This window comes from Cavia porcellus, unplaced genomic scaffold, assembly GCF_034190915.1.
Source record: "Cavia porcellus strain 051 isolate PalLab524CR breed Dunkin Hartley unplaced genomic scaffold, mCavPor4.1 scaffold_17, whole genome shotgun sequence".
NCBI classification, from domain to species: domain Eukaryota; kingdom Metazoa; phylum Chordata; class Mammalia; order Rodentia; family Caviidae; genus Cavia; species Cavia porcellus.
Genome location: NW_026947500.1, coordinates 9,660,222 through 9,681,005, shown reverse-complemented (window position 1 = coordinate 9,681,005; position 20,784 = coordinate 9,660,222). Strand labels below are relative to the sequence as shown.

The window sequence follows — 20,784 nt, the reverse complement described above, 5'->3', positions numbered from 1 at the left end:
AGATAATCACACCAACTTTCAGACTAAATGCCTTATTCCCAATCTGTTCCTTCAAATCATGCTGTTATATTGCCAGCTTCTTCCTCCATAAATATTTCACTCACTCGTTCCACATACATAGGCTTCCATTTGCTGATAAAGAGAAGGCCTAATTCTTTCATATGGCAGTCAAGGCCACAAAAGCTATTTCCAATGCAACATTTTATAATTTTCTTTATATTTCCTGGGTACTTACCAACTTCCCCATTCCCTCCAAGCTCTCTTGCAGGCCCATACATGTTTCTTCTACAAGGTACCCTGTTCACCTGGAGCCCCGTTTCACCCTATGTCTACAAATTCAAATTTTGCACTGCTGAGTTTGAAGACCTAGTTGGCAGAGACATGCAATTAATAATAAACAATCACTGATACTTGGGAAATTAATTTCTTCTCTTTTGTTATACTCTTCAGATATAGGGCTATGTATAGTAATAGCCTCCATGATTGAATATCTAAAATGGGTCAATTCTATATAATGTTTGATTGTATGAATAACTTCTGCAATAGAGTTCTCCAGAGAAACAGGGGCCACAGCTGGGAGAGAGAAAGGGAGACAGACAGAAAAAGAAAGAAAGAGAGACAGACAGAGACAGAGACAGACAGAGACAGCAAATAGGACATGTAACTAGAGGAAGTTAAACCTTTCCTTAGCAAAGGAAGCATCCAAAAGGAGTTTGCTGATACAACTCCTTCTTACTCAGGGGAGATTAATGTTTATTCAGTTAAGGTTTGAAATATGCCCTTGATTCCAAGAATAATATTAAGTAAATGGAAATAAGAAAATTCAAACAGCACAAGTTTCCAAGTTCCTAAAAACACTTCGTGCGCTGGTATGGAGGCCTGATCCCCTTATACCTGCCAGGAACCAACAATTCCTCCTTCAAATCCCTTCCTCCTGGAGGAGGGCTTGAGACATCTGCAGCAGGATATTCTGAGACAGACTAGGCAGCTGGAGTATAAAGTCCAGCCCGAACCCTCAAGCCTTATCTCATTGTCAATTTTCACACAAGGAGATAGCCTAGGCCCAGGAATGCCTTCTTTTTCGTCAGGTCATGAGTTATTGCCTCTTTCCTAACCATCCTCTCCCTTAAAACAGAAGCTCAAGAGCGAATCTCTGTGATGTTTACCCCAGACCTCAGTGGACACTGGCTTGTGTTTTGTTGTTGCTGTTGTGAGCTGGGGAAGATCTGGCCACCCTGAAGATAAGGACTCATGGAGTTTCTAGTAATGCGTGATCATTCTCTTCATACAGATAAGCATAGATTCAGTTACTGTGCACTTGGGCGCTCTGCTCACAGGCTGCTCTGATGTGTGCATAATAGGTATATCCTAGTTCAGTATGGAGTGTACACCTGCCGAATTATCTGCCTAGCAAAATTATCTCACTCCCACCTCCATCTTTGCTATGGAGCTACCAGTCACAGGTGCTTGTGCTCTGCTCCTTGGCAGTTGTGCGTGCAGCTATAGAGCAGGGCTGGACCTAAGCTAGGCAGGAGCCCTTTTGTGCAGCACATGGGGTTGGGAGGAAGAGAGAGCTAAAATACTCTCTCCCATGGCTCCACAGTTGAATGTGAACCCTAAGTCCTTCTAGTCACCATGTCTTCCTCTAAGTGGAGAAAGCTGCTGACGTGAGAGACTAAAATGAACATTCAGAGAGCAACACAGGATTGAAGAGAATCCTGACAACCTTTGAGTCCTTGGCTGTAAGAAATCATGATCCGGCTGTACCTCTGCTCTGCCTGTATTTGGTTATTCAGTGCTTCCTGGAATTGTGTGAAAACCAAAATATTAGTATTTCTAGTATCCTTCCAATAACTTGTCCTGTTGTATAAGTTATTTTATTTTAGGTTTCTAACATCTGCAAAAAGAAAAAAATTCTAAAAATTATATAATGTGGCATTCTTCAATGATGAGATTGTGTCTCCATGGCAAGATCCCAACTGCTACAATTGAGATAATGAACATAAAAGTGCTTTGTTGTCAGGAAAATATAATTCATACATATGATTCTTCTGAAATCCTTAATCAGAAATTAAAGTTTCTGATTAACGTCTGAAGGGTTTGCTGATGCTTTATAATTTTCTTTCTTTTTCATATTTTTTATAGTATGTTAGCATTTTTTGTGATCTGGGGAGTTATACCATATGAACTCATCTTTAGATTAATAGAATCTTGAATTTAAAAACAAGGTATGTTATAAGCACAGTAACAGCAATGGTGTATTTTGTTTCTTTTCCACCTATAACACCTGTATTCTTTGAACTTTGTAAAGTTAGAAAAATATCCTAGGGCCACATTTAATATTTTTACACATCTAAAAACAATTTCACTGGTACCATGTACCTATTTACACCAGTTAATTATAACACAATGTTTCTCTGCTTTGGGCTAGAGTTAGATAAATTCAGCCTGGCTTCTAAGTAGCTCATGTTGCTCAAGTTCTGATTGGCTGCTGATGACAGCATACACATTCACAGAGGAAATTTTCATGGAGCAATGCCAGCTGATAGCATCCAAACTGACTACCCAGAGCACAGTGGACCTGAAGTATGAGACCAGGTTAACAGTCAAAATTAAGGAATAATGTTCAAAACATGAGATAAAAAGAAAAAACAACAAATAGGATCCTAGATGATGAAAAGATTGCCATCTCCTGATCCAAAACATTATCTAGCATGTAAGTACCCCAGGCATGTATCCCTCAAAGTCTTATTCTGAGGTAGAGTTACTTAAAGGGTTACCTCCAAAAAGAGCCCATTATACTTGGATAAAAAGAACAAACAAACTGTGTGTTGTTGTTGTTTGCTGAGTGGTTTCTCAGGGTCTTCACTATGTGAAGAGGGGCTTAAGCCAGATTCCAACTCATCGTCTTTCTTTGCCAAGGCTTTCCTGGGACTAGTAGTCCATAATACACACATTGGAAAATGTTAGTCTAAGGAACTCCCATTGAATGCTTCTTATTTTGATTAGCTGGCCCACAAACAGAGCTGGCCAGGTCAACTTGTAGAATATATAAAATTAGAGTCACTTCACATACCTACCAGACAATTTCTTCCATCTCCCATTAAACTGCCTTCGTTTCTGTCATTAAAATGTCATTTCTTTTGGTCTTGAATACCTTTTGCTAATCTATTGTCTATTAGAGATACTCCTGAAAAAAGAAGCAAATTAGGCCCAATTCTCTCAAGCATTTCCAGAAAAATACCTCTAATAGCAGAGCATGCAAACTAATAACTCTAAGAATCCAAGTGAACTAATTCTGAGCAGCTGAAAGCTGCATATTTATGTCAGCTCTCTTGATGGGTTTAATGTTTATATGAATTTAACACTCCACATCATAATATGCTTTAATATAAAACTGTCCTAAATAACTTGGCAACAAATTATAGAATAAGAAGCCCCAAGCCACAGCATGTGGCTGCAGATAGGACTGTGCCACACCGTCCAGACGGGTAAGGAACAAGCTTTGGGGAGGAGCACTTGTTGGACCATCCTGGAAGTAGCCAGGGTCCAAGTGAGCCAGGGCAGACACTGACCAGGGCCTTAGGCATTAGCCAGAAGGGGGGTTTGTGATTGTGTGCAGCCTTGTTCAAGTGGGGTCTCCTCACACTCCCAGGGGGCGGAGAATGGGACAGAGCGGCCAGGAAATGAGGGTTCTTTCTCTGCAGCCAGTCTCCCTTTCCTCCTCAGCAATGCAGGCTGCTCAGTGCCTACAGTAACCTTTCCCTCCACTTCCTCTCCTTTCTGTTCCTTAACATCATTTTTGCTACCAATTCCTTTATTTCCTCTTCAACTTGGCCCCAAATCCAAATGTAAGTTTTATCATTGTCTGTGGGGAGGATGTGCAGATGGGGGCCAAGGTCAAAGCTCGGCCACTGCTTTGGGAACAAGGAAACAATTTCGGTCCTTTTGACTCCATACCTTGAGATCTAAGTGGATACGAGGCGGTGAAGGAAGGGCAGGAAGAGCACTGTGCTGCTCTTTCCATTCTGCAATAACTGGCATTGATGCCAGTGTCTGAAGTCACTTTCAACACCACTGAGTTTAGCGGTTTTGGAGAAACACTTTGTCAAATCAACTTAGATGGAACAAACTAAAATTTGTGATAGTTTATGTGCATATACACACACACACATTTAGTGTACCATAATGGTCACTATTCAGGACCCTGAAACATTAGGATTCTTTGAGGCTGGTGCCCTTCCCTTGGGAGCAATTTAGTGCCATGCTTTGTTTCCCTTAGATGTAAAAAAGACCAAAAAAAAAAAAAAAAAAAAGTGGGGGGATCCTTTTCACACTGTACCCCTTCCAGCAGTTTCAGCTCAGTTATTAGTCTGATAAGGTCAGGATAATGCAAACTGTGCACTCCTGTTTTGTTTTGTTTTGTTTTGTTTTGCTACTAGGGATTGAACCCACAACCAAAGTAGCTGTTTATGCCCCTGAGCTAAATCCTCAGCCCTCTGTATTCCTTTCAAAGCATGCACTTCAGTCGGGCTTGGCGGTGCCTGCCTGGGATCCCAGCATTCAGGGAGCTGAAGCAAGGGGGATCATGAGTCTGAGGCCAGTCCAGACTCTGTAGCGAAACTCCTGACTGAAGAACAGATGACAACAGCAACAAACAAAGCAGACGCTTCTCCGGGCTCCAGTTAGGACTGCCGCGGGCTGCTCCAGACACTGGAACCAGGCTTTGGGCGGTCTCTTCTCAGCTGACTGCCTGCTCCTCCGCTAGTTAATGGAGACAGTGTAGAACTAAAAGGTCAGAAGGAAGAAGGGAACAAGGAGAAGAACATTCTGGATGGGGCCGGGAGGGCTCACACTGGCCTCCTGGACCTGAGATGTCTATAAAGTTGACCGTTTCTTGCGTGGTGTTCCTGGGAGACTCACACAGACTGTCATCTGTTGCTCCTGTAATAGCTATAAGTAAACATCTTCAGAATGGTGGCTCCAGAGTCTGCCATTCACGGCAGCCTCCTGCCTTTCAGCTGAGCAACTCTTGATCTGCTGGGCCGCCTCTAAAGCAGAAGCTACGGCCACTCAAAGCCAGCTTCTTCTCCTAGTGAGGCTTCTTCATTCACCAGGGCAGTCACTTCCTAAAGCACAAGCCCCGACTCTGAGCAATCAGAATGCCTTGAGATCCGGTCTACTGGTTCTCTTCACATTGCAGGGGACACAAAGCAAGTCCTCCAAGGGCTGTCCCTGAAGCCCTTTCCACAAGTAAAGGATAAGCAGCGCCACTATGGCAAAGGGTACTAACAGCACACTGACAGCTCTCTCCAAAGATCTAAAAATATCTCATTTCCAGTTGTTCATGGCCTTTTCAACTTTAGTCTTGTTCTGTGCCAATGAGAGTGAGGGTTAAAAGTTGCAAAACTGATTTTTCAACCTCTTTGGGTTGGTTTTGGCCAATCAGTTCTTCCTACAATATATTTTAGGTTCATTTTTGCAACATTTGAGCTATGATGTGATTTAGATGAACTCAGGAATTTAAAACTGGAATTAAAGCAGGGATTGTTGAGTCAAAGGTCAGCCTCCACCTACAGGAAATCAGAGCCCGGCATCTGCAGCAACTTCATCACCCGCAGACGCCACAGCTGCGGACAGATGCCGGTCTCGTTCAAGCTCTTGCTCTCAGAATGAGTTAGAGACTGGCTCGGGATCAGGTCATTGTAAGCAGCAGAATGATGATCAAATCATGCTCCCTCCATGCCTGCTGCTATGAATTTCTCAGCATAGTCTTGGGCAGATCCCCTGACTCCTGGTAAAAATCATGAAACATGTAGTGGATAGTACCTATGGTCCTACAGAAAGAACCTGGTTTCAAGACCTGGCATCTTCTGAGCCACCCTGGAGGCATTTATTGTCCTCTGTAAGCCCTCATTTTCTATCTATAAAACAGTGACCAGGGTTTGGAAAATAAAATGGGTAATTTATAGGGAAGTATTTTTTAAACCCTGGTATGCCTTAGGCAAATGTTAGCTGTCATTATTGGTATGTTGGGGGAAGGGATTGGCTGTGGTTTTTCAGGATAATCTTGGATTTAGGACTATGCAATTTATTATGATTACTAATTTGTGATGGTGTTTAATTAGATGAAATGCATGACCTAAGAGAGCTCCATAAGTCTATTGCCTTGCCTAATTGAAAGGAATACATTATTTTAAAGAGCGTGGTTGGTATGTTATGCTAATGTTATAAAGAATAGGAGAGGAAATATGCATCTCATCTACAGCCAAAAGTTGAGAAAAAAACACAGTTAGCTAAGCAAATAAATCAGATTACAAAGCACATGAAACAAAGGCACAGGTAGCACACAGGTCAGGACAAAGCAAAACTCCAGAGCGGGAGTTTGCCTCCCACAAGCCTCGGGAAGAGGGTGCAGCTGCTCTCTGCAGAGTCTACTTGAGCAGCCACACTGCAGGGCTACGCGGGGCTGCAGGTCTTTCCAAGAGGAAAAGGACACCCCAGGTAGCTTCTCCAGTAGAGTTTCCTGGGACTATTCAATGTCAAAGACACAGAGTAACTCAGGGAAGGTTAAGGAGCATCTTACTGAGGCTAGGTGGGGTGCAGTGGGGGGCCCTAGCACAACTTCTTTCCCAACCAGGAAACCCCACCCTTTATCCTTGCTTGATCTCTTTGGGTTGCAAAATATATGCAGTGCTCTCCTCTGACCTAAGAGTCATCCAGCTGAAGAGGAAGATGGGGGAGGTTGGGAGGGGCACTCAGTAAAGGAGAAGCTTAAATCTCCACGTCACCATTTTCTAAGAGAGATCAAAGGAAAAGACTTCGCTTAGACTAGAAAACTCTCCGGTTTCAGCCTTCCTACAGGGGAGCATAGGGGCAAGTTGAAATTAGCTTTTATTTATTCTTAATAAAGGCAAGAGAAGCACGTTTAGGATTAACCATAATCATGGACCACAGTGATTTGTGCATCGGTGGCCATGCCCGGCGCAGCAGGAGGTATTGAGAAACGTGAACAGGGGGTGTGTGGCAGCTGTGTGAATGCTACAGCAGGCAGCCTGGATCCATTCATTTCTGTTGCTTGAAGCTATTCCATGTTGTGTATGCCCCCAATGTAGCCCACACATGTACATGGGCAGTCATCTGCATTTTCGTCTATGATTTAAAAGAACATATTTAATACAGGCATGTCCGTTGTTTTTTTTTTTTTTTTTTAACTTGAAAAGTCATTTTCCCTCCAGTATTATGTTTGGGAGACTCGCAGAATTATCTCTGTGTTGGTCCACAAGTCTAATAGTCTCTGAGTCTGGTCATTGTACTCTAAAAGTCAAGTAGGCGCTGCCCGGGGACTGAAATTTACTCAGACCATGCGGGAGATGCTGGAGCATCCAGGCAAGTTCTGATTTAGTGCAGTCAACAGGACATAGAGCAGTGAGCATCCTGAAAGTGGCCTTGAGAGATCACATCTGTGTTAAATCATTATGCTTGACCAAGTTGAGGCCAGCTCTGGAAGCCCTCCCTCTAGGTTTCTGCACTGTCTCCTCCCTTCTGTGACTGACACCACTGGAGAAGTAGGGCTCAGTAGTGTGTTTTGCTATGAAGGAACCTAGTTCCTAGAATATAGTACAGGCCCAATAAACAATGAGCTCCTAGTCATCAACCCTAAACGTACATTTTATCCAATCATCTGGTCGTCATTTATTGTCTTTTTATCTTCCCCAGAACTGAGCCAGAACTGAGCAAATGAATGAATGAATGAATGGGTGTGTTAAAGAATGTATATTGTCTGATTATATATAAAAGCATTTATATAGCTTCTGAATGCAACAGTGTTTTTCCTAATGTTGGCTGTTATTCATTATGATAAATGTACCTTTACATTTGTATGACTGATATTTACAAAATGCTTTCAACTGCATTATCTGATTTAATCCTCACAGCAGAAAGGCAAAGTAGATATTATTACATGCCACTTAAGATACAAGAGGTGATTTGTCCAGAGTATACAATAAGCACAGAGCTGGACTTGAACCCACGCTTTGCCACACATGCCTAGAGCAGGTTTCTCCCTCCCTTACACAAGGCAAAGGTTATCCTCCTTTGTAAACAGGAGTTCCTGAAGCCAGCACAGGGCATTTGAACAGAGAAAGCACCACTTCTAAACCTCTGGAGGCTCTCCACCTGGCCACCTGGCTTGCTGTTGGCTACACCTGCTTCTGAATGCACATCTCTCCTTATGCCAGGTCACCGGACAGGGCCCACATTAGACTGTAGCTACCTGATACCATAATAGCTTGTGAAAAGGAAAGAAGTTCAGGCAGGGAACCAGTTACCATTTTCTCTACGAAATGACAAACAACATTTGGGGTTCATTTTTTCCCCTGTGATTTAAGTTGCTGTATTCATGGAGATGCCACAATTAGTTCTTCTCTGTTTAAATGTCACACTACAACAAGGAAGCCAGCAGGCTAGAACAGCAGGAATCAATATTTAAAAAAAAAAAAAAAACAGGTTCAAAAAATTGCGGCCTGCGTTCGAAGGCCCGTGGTGTTCTTTTCTGTGCTAATGATCGTGCAGCTGGCATTGCGGCCACAGGCAATCTTAGTATCTTAGAGCTGGGAGAACTTAGAAATTTAATGCAGCCTTGTAAAAAAAAAAAAAAAGTATGAAATATTTGATCTATTTTTAATTTTTTTTAACCTTTGAAATAGGGTCTCTCTATGTAGTGCAAACTGACCCTGTAACTCGCTATGTAGTGCAGGCTGGCCTTGAACTCACTGCTCCTACTGCCTCAGTCTCCTGAGTGCTGGGATTCCAGGCCTGCGCTACTACCCCTGGATGGAGTATTTTATCTAAATGAAGCTTCGCATAGAAACAAATAAACAAAGCAAGTCCAAGCAGCAGATCTGATTGGGTTGACAATGAGACTGTAACCAATTGGAGGAGGCCTTTCAACTCAGAGTGGTCTGAGATACGCAACAGAACCCGAATGGTAGGATATTGCGGTCATTTTACAGGAGAGGCCCAGAAAGTTAAAAGACTAAGGTCAAAAGAAACTGAGAAATCTACCAGGTTGGTTTGCGGCTCCTCCTCTCAGCTTAACTGTGTTCCCGCCTGGATTGCAGCCTTCTCCAGTATCTTAACGAGAGTCCACTCAGTTACCCCTCTTCACTGCACATAGAACCATCCCAGAATGCAGCTTGACCACTGTGCTTAGAGAACACAGTATTTCCCAGATACCCAAGGTCAAAATCATTCACAATGATTTAGCCCCGCTAAAGATGTAAATTCTCAGGGTTCCTTTCTTTGCAGTTCTGATCAAAGTGGGTCGAAATCGTGGTGATGCTTGTAACTATGAAGTTTGGGAAACACTTGCCATTTGTGATCATAGATGTCTTCCTGCAGGGTGCAGACCTCCACTCATCACCCAGGAACCTAGAGAAGTTCTGAGTATTGTCAGAAAAATCTTCTCTCTTTTATATAATCAAGGAAGATCAGTTTTCTGGCCTAAAGGAAAAGCTTCAGCCAAACACATAGGACTATTTTTTTTTTAAGGATATGAGATTTTGAATTCCCTGATTGACTTGTTTCCATTGGAAGCAGGCTTCAAAATGTGATCTGTGCCCCCTTGCTGACCCCCGCTCTGACCATCCGCTTGTGCTCTGGTCCCACATTAAGTGTTGCAGACAGAGACCACTCCACCCCATGATTTCTGCCCTAAGTGTGTGATCCTCCCCGTGCAAACTGAACATCACACACTCCTCCACCCCAGAAAGACCGACACAGCACGGCCAGTCTAGCTGTTCTCTAACCCAGGTTTCTGCTTCCTCAAAATACTCTCCTTTCTGCTGGCAGCACCTATTCCTTGAATATTTACATTAAGTGGTTTGAGCTCTGTCCTCATGATATTCCCTAACCCCATTTGTTTTAGGAAAAATAAATATTTAACTTTCAAAACACGGGGCTGGCCTCATTTCCATTTCAGATACCATCTGGCTATACCCTGTGTCCTCACTGAACTGGACTCCTGGAGAGGTCAGCTGTGTCTTGGGTCCTGTTTGTTTTTCTGCTGGCTGGAGAATAGTGCGACCACTCTTGCCTTTGGAACAATTCTGTTCTTGGTGTTGTTTGCCTCAAAGGATAGGGTCAAAAAAGATGGTAGGCATCTCAGTATCATATCATTCCTTAATTCCCTGCATATCATTAACACAAGGCTACTATATAAATAGACTGTAATGAAGATTAGAGAATAATTAGAATATAGGTACAACTAGATAAATTTTATTTATTTCTAGAATCTAAAACAAGAATTTTTTAAATTTTTATTTATTTATTTATTGTGGCAGGGTCTTGCCGTATAGTACAGGCTGGCCTTGAACTCACTATGTAACCCAGGCTGGTCTTGAATTCACAGGGATTCTCCTGCCTCAGCCTCCCAAATGCTGGGATTACAGACATAAGCCACCATGCCAAGTGAAAGAATTTTAAATCTATGAGAGAGGTTTTCTCATAGACAAACTGGTTCCTAGACTTCCTTCTGTGTCTTGAAGTCTTTAGAGAGGCCCCCTCCATAATCCCTTCCTTATATGTAAGTTCCTCTACCTCTCAGATTAAAATGTGTTTGCCCTAGATTCTGTGCTCGCCATCCCACATTGCTTTCCCGCATGTCCACACACACACACACACACACAAGCTCTCTTACATACACACTGTCACTCATACTCCATTTTGCCATTTTTATGTAGACAAGTGAATACATTCATCGTGGGGGACTGGTACATACACATAATGTGTCTTAAACCTTTGGCTTCCCCTTCTTTGTCTTCCTACCATTTTCTACCATCTTCAAGGCCCTTTCCCATTCTTTCAGAGAACCAGTTCTTTGATTCATTGACCATTTGTACTGTTTTTTTGTATCTGTTCATTAATTTCCACTCAGAATATATTTATTGGCAGTAAGAAAGCTTCTGTCTGAGAGAGAGACAGAAGGGTCCTGAGTGGGTAGCCAAAGATCCTGCCTTTTCTAGGGATTTTTATTAGACCAAAACCACAAGGTGAGGCAAGCCCACAGTAGGGAAAAATGAGAACTTGCAAGATAGGCAGGCCTGAGGTAGGACAGAATTATGGTCAGCCAATAGGATTACGGGTGTAATTGCTCAGCTAAAATTGATTAAATCAGGATCCAGTGGGGAAGTGAGTCATGTATAAGTGCACATGAATACAGCAGGGGGTTGGGTTAGTGGCTCATTTGGGCTTCCCTATTTAGAATATCAATCCCTGACGTTTATCCTTAGGGTGTGGTTGTATTTGTTTTGTCTTTTGTCCTGAGATCTGGCCCAAAGCAGAGGTGTCTGTCTCATCTAAAGTTGCAAGGTATCTAGTCTTCTGCACTGGCTCCTTCGAGGGCCTAGTCCTATCTAACTACCTATAATGTTTCTGTCTAAATCAGCTGCCGATAACATTCCCCTCTTTGCAGCAGAAGTACCCAAACTACCATGAGGAAATAATGGCACTGACTGATCTGGCTTCTTCAGGCTGAAGGGGTCATAGTTGTTGATCAGTAGTCAGAGATACTCTATAGAGGGTCTACCTAAAGGCCCTTGATGGGCATCAGGCATTTTAAACCTGCAAAACCACAAGGTGAGGCAGGCCCACAGTAGGGAAAAATGAGAACTTGCAAGATAGACAATCAGCTTTAAGTCTGTGCACTCCATTTTGGCTCTAGAGGGTAGAGAGGCAGGCCATGTGTGTGTGCAGAAAAATATCAAAGGGCTCTTTTTGAACACATAAGGGTCAAACATCTTCCAGGGATCAAGAATGCATCCTAAAGGAATAAGACACTTCAACTCTAAGCACCCCATCTCTGTCCAGCGATCTCAGTGGAAGATCTCCAAATGATACAGGAGAAAGGAACTCCCAACCTGACAAATGTCTAGTACAAGTTTATGGTCTGTAAAATTGAAAAATGAATTTTAGGAACAATGGAGGTTAAGAGTACAATATGCTTGTTGGGGGAAAGAAAGCTTCTTTCTGAGACACAGAAGGGGTCCTGAGTGGGCTGCTGCCAATTTGTGTAATTTCTTCCCTTCTATTAGCTTCAGATTTGGATTGTTCTGATTTTTTCTAGCAGTGTGAGATGCATCACTGGGTTACTTACTTGGGATAGCTCTGTTCTTTTAATGTCACATACACGCATTCACATCAGAACAATCCATAGGGTAGATAACCCAAAGCGGTATCTCAGAGCCCATCACCACAGCCAGGCAGCATATGGAGGTGATGGCAGTGTTTGGGACAGGCTCCAACATTTCCTATCTTTTCCTGTTTTAGGGTTGCTGCAAACAAAAGGGAAAGTTGTAACTCTGTACTTTCTCTCTCTCTCTGCTCCTGTTCATTTCTGGGTCATTTGCAAACAATGTGCATATACCCAAGTGCACACACGTGTACACACACACACACACACACACACACACACACATGCAAGGGCTTTCTCTATCTCTAAAAGAAACAAAAGTGCATTTTCCTAAAGCAATTTAATCTGTAAAGTTTTTCCAACTCCTAGAGAAAAACATGACCACAATCACATGGAGGAGTTACAGCCCTGCCTCTGTGCTGTAGTCTAGGTTCCTGCCCCCCAGCAACCAGGCTAAGAGAATGGCTCACAGAACACATGGATGGCGCTGTCAAAACAGGATAAAGTCAGTCCTGCGCAGTTTCTACTGTGTTACGATATCATCCCCCAGATTCTGGGAGGTGAATAAAGCAGATTATGGATCCTGATAGTTGTCTTTCATTATTCATCCTCTCCCTCAGTAGTGATAAAATTTGGGTTGGTCACAGGCTGCTTAGCTAAAGACTGCTATTTTAGCCACTCCTGCTAACAGGGCTTATATGACTAAGTGCTGGCCAGTGGAATGTGTGAAAGTGATATGAGCTATATTTCTCTATCTTTTTTTAAAAAAAGGTTCAGTCGGGGCTGGGGATTTAGCTCAGCGGCATAAGTGCCTGCCTTGCAAGCAGATAGTCATGAGTTCGATCCCCAGTACAGATAAAAAAAAAAAAGGTTCAGTCAGTGTGCCTGATCCTTTATTTCCTTTCTACTGGCTCTTGGCGGCTGAAATAAACTCAGGCATTTTAAATCCAGAGATGGACTATTTCCAGACTTCTGCAAGGAAAGAAATAAACATCTACTTTGCTGAAGCCAATGTGCGCTGTTTGTTACAGAAGCTTAGGTAAATCCCTGTCAAATACAGTGACCATTTTCATGCCTGCCAAGTTCCCAGTGGGAGGCACAACGTTAAGAGACAGAGCCGGGACTGGACCCAGGGCACTAACCTTGGGGCCTTTTCCCACTTTCCTAAAGATGTTTTTGTCAGAATGTACATAATTTTCAACAGAATGATCATATTATGATAGCTGACATTGTATTGTAAGTCTTTTTTTTTTTTTAAAGACAGTGTCTCGCTGTATAGTTTAGTCTTCCCTTGAACTCACTATGTAGCCCAGAATGGCCTTAAACTCATGGCGATTCTCCTGCCTCAGCCTCCCAGGTGCTGGGATTACAAGGATGCACCTCATGCCTGGCTTTGTAAGTCTTTCTGTAGTTGTTTTGCTTACTGTACTTAGTAATTGTTCTTCTGCTAAAATAATGCTGCCCAGTGATCTGCTAACTTCTATTTCAACAGCAGCGTCGACTTGGTCTGAGGCTCGAGAATACAAAGCAATTTCTGGAAGCAAATGTTTCTTTCTCTTTAATAGATTTATCAGGTAATTTACAGTCTTGAGACTTAAAGCAGAAAACTTATAACCAACAAGGATAAAAGAAGCTTTACAAAGAAGCAGAGGAAACAGTGGGTCCAGGTAATGAGCGCTAATCACTATGGACCCCTGAGTGTTCCTCTTCTGCTCAGTCCTCTCCAAAGCCCTGCTGAGGCCACACGTGAATGAAAGTGAAATGAACTTTTCTTCACCAACAAGAGCACTGGGAGGCAGAACTATAACTTCCAACCATCCTTCTTCATCCTTACGGGAAGAATAAATTACCATCTGACAACCTCACAATAACTGCATCTAAAGAATGGACACCTTAACCTTATTTTCTAATTCGCTTAGTAACAAATAGTAGTGAAGTCTCACAACATTGATCTTGTAGCAAACAACATTCGATATGATTTTCACGTATTAACTTTTCTAAGCCTGGCAACTCTGTGGGCTAGTTATAATTATTTTACCATTCTGCACACGAGAAGAACAAAGCCACAGACGTATTTTATATGCTGGTTAGTACACTAAATGTATTTTGGTAGAAAATGTCTCGTACACGCTTTGTGAACAGTGTGCTGAATGACAGTGGTTGTTAGGTTGTGAGCACCCACATTTCTTTCTTTTTTTTTTTTTTAATTTTATTTAAGAGGAAAAAGAAAAACACAAAACAAAACAAAGCGGTGTAAGGGTACACGTAATACAGAACTACAAAAAAAAAAAACATAATAGTAAGAAATCACCTGCTAATAGATTACATATTATCATCTTGGAAATAGTTGCTCAAATCACAGTATCAAAGAATACAAAGTGGACATTCAAACAGAGAGACTGCAAACAGCTGTGTTCAATAATCCAAAAACATTAATATAGTCAGCTATTTAACACCCCTTAACACACTTGCTGTTATATCCTTTAGAGCTCTTTTTTACAACAAAATTTACACATTTTGGATTTTATTACTCCTTAGTTCTTATTACTTTTTGGGGGGGGGAGAGAATAAAGTCAAATATGGAAAACAAAGCTGTCAGTCAAAACCAAGGATAGACATAGCACATGATGTAGAACAGAGTACAAGGTTATCAACAATGGTTATCAAAATTGTCTCTTGTTTCCTTAAAAAGAATAGTCTATCTCATTAGATATTATAAAGTTGGACAAAACAGTAGAGAACAAGACCAATAAAACTTAGGCATTGTAAACATTACAGGACTTCCAAAGGAGACAACAGTCAAACCAGAATGGGTATCTTAGTGAATCTTATTGTCTTCAAAGTAGTTGCCTATACCCTCAAACTTGATACTATCATACAGAATGGAACAGTCTAATCAGTCAAAACAAGATCGTGGGAGTATTACAGGACTTCAAAACAAGTTAATAGGAAATCAAAAAGAGTTACTATAATATATACTAATTTTTTTAAAAATTTCCCCTTAATTAAAACAAACATAAGAAATAACTAAATAATTTTTTTAAAGAATAAGGGAGAGATTGAGATAAGCTCCAACATGGCGTGGATCTCAGGAGACACTGCTAGTTCTCCCCCTGGAAGGGCTGCAGGCTGCCACCCTGCCTCCACTCACAGAGAGGGGAGATGCTGGCTTGGCTTCCCAGAGACCTAAGTTCCAGCATGGCGTGGATCTCAGGAGACACTGCTAGTTCTCCCCCTGGAAGGGCTGCAGTGGGCTAAACTACTGCCGCTTACCAGGGAGGGCAGGTGCTGGCTTGGCTTCCCAGAGTCCTAAGTTCCAGCATGGCATGGATCTCAGGAGACACTGCTAGTTCTCCCCCTGGAAGGGCTGCAGTGGGCTAAACTACTGCCGCTTACCAGGGAGGGGAGGTGCTGGCTTGGCTTCCCAGAGTCCTAAGTTCCAGCAGAGCACCCACATTTCTAGGTAATCTTACACTGAACACTGTACTGCACTGGCACTAAATCTGCTTCCTCAGCAGGCAAAAACCACCTGACTCAACTGAGTTTGTACCTAAAATCAGAGTATTCTCGGGCAAATCATCTTTTCCCTTCTTGTTCAGAAAAATGGAAATCCTCATGTTTTATTGAACATGTCTCAGTTTATTATTATCTCTTTATTCTAACTCCATGGTTATTTTTTCCTTAGACCATTTTGCTTATTGCCTTATAAATGTACAAAAGAACTAGAGTATTAGTATGGATCTTTGTTTTAGAAAAATAAATATTTAAATAGTTATCTTTCAAAACTTGTACTTAATGGAATTCAAGAGTGAAAAAGAACTCACAAAAGGCTCATTGGGTTTTGACCATTTTGCTTTGTTTTGGTACTAGGAATTGAACTCAGGACCTTGCACTTGCCAGGCAGGCATATCTTCAGCTCAGTTTTACTTATCGGAGAGTTTTTTTTTTTTTTTTGAGACAGGGTCTTACCATGTATCACAGGCTGGCCTTGAACTCACTATGAAGCTCAGGCTGACCTCAGATTTGCAGCAATCCTCCTGCCTCAGCCTCCCGAGTGCTGGGATTATAGGCATGTGCCACCACATCCAGCTAAAGAACTCTTTTAATAGAATTTACTTACAACTTGTTATTTTGATTACTTCTTAAATTTTTGTATCAAAGTAATATTATCGTGTTCCATCATCACATCGCTTCACAATATCCAGTTTAATCATTGGAATTTGTCAGTTGAAAACTGAAAAGTACATATAGTTCTTTTTCTTTAAATAATATTAAGCTTTCTATGCTACATCTGCCAAAACTTCCTAACTTTCTTCATTCTCACTGTCTTCCATTTTGGAACAGCAAAGTGACTAAGAAAAAAACAAACAAAAAAGGCATAACTAGGTTTCTTTTTAATATCTCACAGCAAATAGATACAGCCATGTGTTCTTACTAATGAGATGTAATTAGCGACATTAAGTGGAACTTCTAGGAAACTTCTTTGGAAGCAGTAGAGACTCGGCTAACAAATGTTTCCCTTTCCCTTGTCTCTTTTTCTTTCCTTACAGAGCAGATACGATGCCAGACACAGTACAATGAGCCAGATTCCCAGTAATCAGAATGCATGACGGGAGGTCAAATGAAAGCTAAGAAGGAGCCTGAAACAAATCAACGAAGAAATGCTTTGTTTCAGGCACCATGTAATATGGAGGGAAAAGAAGTCCTAATTTGCCTAAACTTCTCTTGTCTTACTGGCAAACACACTTTCTAACTTCTAAGTGATCATATTTAAAAAAAAAGTAGCTGAGAACATAAAGGTTTTCAACATCTTGCGGCTTAAAAATTGAGGTAGATCTATATGGCACAAACATTCCATTACCCAGACGTTTGATATTTTCAAACAGTATTTGAAATCAAATCATGTGTTTGGGAATCAAATCAGTCAGTCAGAAGTATGATTCAGTTACTAAAAAAGAGGAAAACACGGGGATGGAATTTAGAGATGGAGGGAAGCAGGTGCTGAGGAGGGAAAAGTGAATAAAAGAGAACGGAGCGTGTCACGCGTTGCGTACCTGTTCCCTAAGATGAATATAAACTCCATGTACAGCGAGTGGGTACTAACAAAACAAACAAAAAGGCAAAACACACTTATGCCATCACCCACTCTTCATTTATTTCCGTACAGTTAATTGGGATATAAAAGAAGATACGCACTATGATTTTTTGATAAGAAATAGCTAAAGTGTTTTTGTTTTACATGAATAATTCATGTGCTCAGAAATGCATATACCGAATGTAATATTGCTTACTCAAGAAAATGTATTTTAGCTTTAATAATGGAAGCAATAGGAATTGCTAAATTGTAGAATTGAAAAAAAAAAGCATGAAGATATTAATAAGAGTGAGATTTTTTCCTCTGTGCATTTGACAATAATGAAAAAATAGTTACCACTTACAGTGTGCTAATAATAGATCAAGTTCTGTAGGAGGTCTGGGAGGTAGGAGGCAGGTCTTTTGACCCAAAAATCTGAGCTTTCTTTAAATCACATATCAGAGCACAAGAATCCTGTGCCTGAATAAGAGATGCATTTGGTGGACTCACGAAAGCATTGCTGATATTTATTCTTCTCTTGTCACCACGTCCCCAGCCGTCTCCACGCCCAATGTGTACACAAAGAGGTTTGAACAGACATTCTCACACCACTAATAATTTTTCACTAATTGATCCTAATCATATTTATATTCATTTTCTATTGCTAAGTCAGAAATACCACACACTTTGGTGACGTAAACAATACGCTTATTACGTCGCATCTTCTGCAGGTCAGAAGCCTGGTAGGACATATATACAATGCTGAGTTAGGTGCATGCAGCCACACTAGGTTGAAATCAGGATGACAGCAAGCCACCTCCTCATCTCCAGCTCCTGCGCCTGTTTCAAGCTCCCTCAGATTGCTAGTAAAAATTCAGTTCCTTGTGTAGAGGAATGAAGTCCCCGTTTTCTTACAGGCTCTTGATGAGGGGGAACTCTTAACTCACCAGAACCACCTCAGGTTCCAGCCAAGGACACTCCTCTCTCATGACTTGGCAGTCGTCAAGTCAGCAGACCATGTCACTTACGCTTCACCTCCTTCCGAAGAACTCGCTTGACAGGCAGGCTCACCCAGGACCAGCTCCTTTGGGATGAATTCAAGGTCAGTCAGTTAACAACCTCATCATGGGAGTCCACGGCATCATGGACTGTGATTCCATCACCGTCGCGGTTCCCACTCAGGGAACACACTTCAGGAGAGAGGATCATTGGAACTGTTGCAGAATCCTTCCTGCCTCAACCTAGAGCATTTCGCTCCTTGAAAAAGTATATATAATGGTTACTTTGAACTCTGAGTTCTGAAGAGCAAGGCCACGCTCAGATTCTCACCTAATTATCTGGAAATGATTGCACTGCACAGCGGCTACCATTTTGAAATTAGGTACTCAAAGCTTCATGATGACTAATCCCTCAAACTAATCGCTTAAACCGTTCCTGTTCCATCCTCTGCAATGTGTCATAACAGAAGCAAGGCATTTTCATTCCACCACTGATGGGTTGGGAAACCAGGAGTTTTCTCCTCAAGCCAGTTCAACTGTGTAATCTGGAGCCAGCAGCAACAGTGCCAAGTCCGCTTCAGCTATTCTTCCATGTGGTGGGAGACTTTATTTATGTGAACACAGCAGTCTGCTCCAGCTGTCTGAATTATCCCACGAGGTACCTGTTATCCTTTACTAACTCTATTTTAGCGCTAACTTAACTAACCAAATTGAACTGTTATTGTAAACAACAACATTAACCAAGGCCACATTAATAGAAGATATTGTAGTAAACAACAGGGATTTCAGGAAATACTAATTCAACCTGGTCAAGTTAAAGGCCACCAGTTCAGACCACGGCATCAGTGGAGAGTTACTTAAATTATCACTTGGTGAAATGGAATGAGGAGCCTATCCAGGCAAACCTTTCAAGGGTAAAGTAATGGTGGTTATATCAAATGGGAGAGCCGGTTTGCAATCCCAGCTCTCTGGAGGCTGAGGTGGAAGGATCCTGCAAGTTCAAGACCAACCTGAACTGCACACTGAGATCATTTCAAACAGTCAAATAAAAGAGAGAGAGAGAGAGAGAGAGAGAGAGAGAGAGAGAGAGAGAGAGAGAACATGTGGGAAAAAGCCTGCAGATTAGCTTAGAAGTATTTACTGTTGATGAAAATGGCAAGTGTGATGATTAACTTTATGTGTCATCTTGGCTAGGCTACAGTCCCCATACTTGGTCAAATGTTAGTCTGGATGTTGCTGTGAAAGTGTTTTTGGATGAGATTAACATTTAAATTAGTTGACTTTGAGTGAGAAAGATGGGTGGCATTCAATTAGTTGAAGATTTTAAAAAAGGAAGACTGGTCTCATGGAAGCAGTGACTATCAGTAAACTGTCTGCAGAGCCGCAGTGTCAACCGCTTTCTGAGTCTCCAGCCTGTGGCCTGCCCTAGAGAGTCAGGCTCGCCAGGCCTCACCATCTCATGAGTCAGCTTCTTCACAATCTCCCTCCCTATTTCCCACTCTCAGAAAAACAGAACTGTAACACAGACAGGCCTAATGTTTAACCATAATATGGATTAAGTTGTAGAACTATATGTGTCCTAAAAAGAACACCTTGCCTAATTTGGCCGCAGGACTATCACAACGGAAAACATAACACACTGTGCTGTCCTACAGGTCACTGAGTTTATTTCACTGCCTCATCACCTTTCTAATTACTTCCCAGTAAACAGAATGGGACAAATGGGAGGAGTCTGATGATTCATAGGACTCCAGACTCCAATATTTTACTGAGCTGTCCCAGGCTGGCAAAAGCAGCTCTTCCTGATATGCCTGAAGAGACAATGCTTGCCTTTCTTGAATTTCATGTAATGACCTACATGGAGCAATTAGCTTGCAAGGGAAATACACGTCTCCTCAAGCCCCTTCCTTGAAAGTCATCACTATCTACAAGTCTATAATGAAAAATTTCCAGAACCCTATTTCCAAATCAAAACACGGAGACAGCTCACACATATGCATATACGCAATGTGCGTGTACATACACAAGCGAAATATTATAAAGTACATCAGCAAAAACCTGGGGAACGCAAGTGGGAACTATTTGAAGGGAAGGCATTAAGTAGTATTTTTCAGTGAAGGTAGAACAGTATCTCCCATCCCATATGCTTCTCTTTTATAGTCCTCTCTTCAAGAGCGAAGGTCTATTTCTCCTTCTTTGGAGTGGGCCTGGGGCTGGCTTTGAGTCAGGGCCATAAAAGAGAACACAGTTCCCACCTGCCTCTCATCTAGATGTTCACCTTTGACTCCAACCACATTGCTGCTGGAAGTCCAGGCAAGCACATGAAAAGCTTTATTGGGCAGAATTTAAATAGTGCACCCTCAGAGAGAGTAAGGTTCAGGCCTTCAGGACAGAGGTACTTTATGGTCAGGGATGAGGATTTTATGTGGCCTCGGGGGTGTTCTTAAGATGGGTGGCTCAGGACGTGTGTGCCTGTGTCTCAGGTGACCCATCTGTGGGCTGTGTTAAAATACAAACCGTTT

At 41.9% G+C, this 20,784-nt stretch overlaps 1 long non-coding RNA gene across 1 annotated transcript in view; it reads right to left on the bottom strand.

Annotated features, from left to right (window-relative positions):
- The window catches only part of LOC134470840 (uncharacterized), a 158,056-nt gene extending 139,218 nt beyond the window's left edge, over positions 1–18,838 (bottom strand). The window contains exon 1 of the long non-coding RNA XR_010040001.1: positions 18,212–18,838. This is a non-coding gene — a long non-coding RNA (uncharacterized LOC134470840). The remainder of the gene's footprint in view (positions 1–18,211) is intronic.
- Positions 18,839–20,784: the final 1,946 nt, after the last annotated feature.